The sequence below is a fragment of the Mandrillus leucophaeus genome, unplaced genomic scaffold, assembly GCF_000951045.1.
Source record: "Mandrillus leucophaeus isolate KB7577 unplaced genomic scaffold, Mleu.le_1.0 Scaffold2468, whole genome shotgun sequence".
NCBI classification, from domain to species: Eukaryota; Metazoa; Chordata; class Mammalia; order Primates; family Cercopithecidae; genus Mandrillus; species Mandrillus leucophaeus.
In genome coordinates this window covers 4,016-7,308 of record NW_012102552.1, presented here as the reverse complement: position 1 = coordinate 7,308, position 3,293 = coordinate 4,016, and the positions used below count along the sequence as shown (strand labels likewise).

The window sequence follows — 3,293 nt, the reverse complement described above, 5'->3', positions numbered from 1 at the left end:
TGCTGTGTTGTTGCTGATAGTTCTAGTTATAGCAACTGCAGTGCAGGGAACCTGATCCAAAAAAGGCACAAACCAAAGCCTGGGCTCCTAGGGAGATTATGAGAAATGAAATCACTAACACTGGCCTGTCTTTGGGAGGAAACTGGAAATGGCAAGAGGGCCCACTCACGGGCTACAGCTCAGCACTTGGGTCACGACTCACCCTGGAGAGGTCAAGTACGGGCCCCACTACTTCAGGCCTTGGCTGTGGATCACACCCTGGATTCTTCTCTGCCAGGTGCAGCTCAGTGGCTGTGATGCTCCTTGAGCCAATGAACTCTTTGGCCTGATCTTCTGCTCAAGCAGAAAATGATCTGCACTTCATCCTTGAGAAGCTGAGAAGAACCACAGGCTTCTTCAGGCAGGTGGTAGAACGTGGGTGTATCCTGCAGGTGCTCACAGTATCTCCCTTGGCTCAGGTGACAGAGGCTTGGGGTTTTCCAGCTCTTGACCTAAAATTCCTGAATAATTGTTTTCAAATTTCTTAATGAATAATAGGATGAACTTGCCACCCCTGTCAGGCGGGAATGGGGTTCCTGAGAGCTGAGGGGCGAGGATCCAGATCCTGAGCCTCTTCACCAAGCAGATGCTATAGAGCAAAGGCAGCAACACACACTCTCTCTCTCTCTCTCTCTCTCTCTCTCTGTCTCTCATTCCCCTTCCCTTTAAGGAAATCCTCAGGACTAGGTGAGATCTTAGATCTAGTGGAGAATATGAGCTGCTCCAAGCAACACCTTGGGATCCTGCAATCTGAAAAGGTAGAACCAAGGCAAATGTGGGTGACAATACCCAGAAGTTGGGTATTGAGCCTGTTAGGGAGAAATTTTTTCAGGGAGTAAAGTAAATAATGAGGTGTAAAGGGCAGTGAGAATGAGAAGCCATAGACTGCAGCCATATGAGCAGCCATAGACTGCAAAATCACACAACATCTGTCCTTTCTCCCTGGTCAGAGAGAGTATGATGGGAAGTCTCCAATGTAGAAAGCCCACTGTGTCCTTCAGCTCCCCCATACAGTCTCAGAACACGCCTGATTCTGAAATTTCTGTTCTCTTTAGGCTCCAGCCTGATTTTCTGGCTCATAAGGTGGAAGGGAGCTGGAAAGGTCCCCAGGGCAGGACTCATGGTGGAGAGAGAATGGTCTAGAGGATTCAGGCCTCTGCACACTGTGTCTGGGTCCCTCCTTAAAGAATGATAAAGACAAGTAAAGAGCTTGAAGCAGCCTGGAGTCCAGCCAGAAACCTTTAACTGAGCTTTAAAGGAGATGGTCACAACACTTTCCATAATATTGGCAAAGGCCTCCTGTGGCCAGGTTTGTCCTAGGATGAGCATCATTTAATAATGTTAACCTGCTGTATCTTTGCTTTAATATATCTGCTTGCCAATCCAATGACGTTATGGTTAATTTCATCAATTTGGTAACCTGGCTCACAGGAAGTAGGAAAGTAAGCGAGGACCAGGTGTGGTGACTCATGCCTGTAATCCTAGTACTTTGGGTGGCTGAGGCAGGTGGATTGTTTGAGCCAAGGAGTTCAAGACCAGCCTGCGCACCATGACAAAATCCCGTTTCTACAAAATAGACAAAAATTAACCAGATATGGTAGTGCATGGCTGTATTCCCAGCTACTCGGAGGCTGAGGCGGGAGAATCTCTTGAGCCGGACAGGCAGAGGGTACAGTGAGCTGAGATTGCGCCACTGCATTCCAACCTGGGCAACGAAGTGAGACCCTGTCTCAAAAGAAAAAAAATAAAAAGAGAAAGATAGTGAGGGTTTCCTGTGAATCAAATCCTTGATTGGATGTTTTCTTAACTAACCAAGACCTCTGTAAGAATTCTGTCCTTGATTCCACAGTAAAGTGGTGTGAAATTACTATAAGCAAATGTTTACATGTCTTATTTAATCTTCACAACAATCTTGTGAGGCAAGTAGAATTGTTATCCTCATTTTCTGAGTGATGAAACTAAGGCTCAGGGGAGCTGTGTGACCTGGCCAAGTCCCCACAACTGGAAACCACGGAATAAAATGAACCGAGTCACACATACTAGAATAAACTCATTGTGCCTCACCATGGAGCTTCCCAATGGCTATTTCTGTTGCAAGAGAGGATGAAGCAGATGGTCTTTCCAATCAAGAGATGTTAAGAAAGTCTCCAGTTGTCCCTGGGGAATCTCAGAATCAGACTGAAGATTCGGAAGAGCCTTTGCTGACCACTGAGTCAATCTCCCCAGAACCTCTTATAGTACCGCTGACCGGTGAGTGATCATCAAACCTCCAAAGACTTGGGGAATTTGCAGATTCTAGGGAAAATTCCATGAGTCAACAGGTGTGAAATTTGAAAGTTCCATAGAGAAATTCTGGAACTTGAAATTATCAGAGGAAGATTATTATGCAATTTTGTTCCTGTTAGTAGTCTTCAATAAAGAGACTTCAGGTGAACATTGGGTTGAACCAAGATTACTTTCTCCCATTGTCACCATTCTGATTTCGGATTGTTCCTTGCTGGTTCATGTCCTCTTCAATTCTGTTTTGTACCAGATAGAGGCAGAGTAGAAGGAAAAACTGAACAACAAATGGCATTTGTGCCAGCTCGAGGGATAAACACCCTCTAAGGAGCATCTCAGGATTTCCACAAGATTTCAACAGGGTCACCCCAGTTCACAGGCAGATAGTGTGTCTTCAGTGTATGGCCAATCGCTGTTGGACAAACAGGAGGTGTTTTCCCCAGGATACCCTGCGCTAGACTCGGCATCTTTTTAGTCTTCTTCCTATTCTGTCTCCTTCCCAGCACACTGACACTGGAAGCACACTGTGTCATCACATGAGCAATTCACAGGTGAATTGCTGAAATACCTCACAATGTACAGTACACAATGTACATGAAATACCTCACCAATGTACAGTACTTTAACTGCTGACAAATCCCCATGTAGTAGGTAAGAAAGATGTTATTATTCACATTTATCTATTGGAACTTGGGGGCACAGAGTGTTTAAATTACCTGCCCAAGGGCACACAAGTCACTTGCCTCTTGTGTTTCAATTATACAATGGCTTAGTTATTCTTTCTTCAGATGGTTGTCGTGAGGGGTGAATGGAATTAAATCAAGTCTGTGTGGAAAGGGCCTGGAGCATGGGTTCTCAATGCAGGGTGACTACTGTTAGCACCAACTAGTTATGGTAATGACTGTGATGATGATGGGGAAATAATATCACCTTGAAGTAATAAGAATAATAAAGTTGAAGTTAGAACGATCCCC

The 3,293-nt window shown here is 45.0% G+C and overlaps 1 long non-coding RNA gene across 1 annotated transcript; it reads left to right on the top strand.

Annotated features, from left to right (window-relative positions):
- Positions 1–274: 274 nt before the first annotated feature.
- LOC105541894 lies at positions 275–1,907 on the top strand. The gene is made up of 2 exons (XR_001006393.1): positions 275–458; positions 1,095–1,907. It is a non-coding gene; the product is annotated as an uncharacterized LOC105541894 (long non-coding RNA).
- The last annotated feature ends 1,386 nt before the right edge of the window (positions 1,908–3,293 follow it).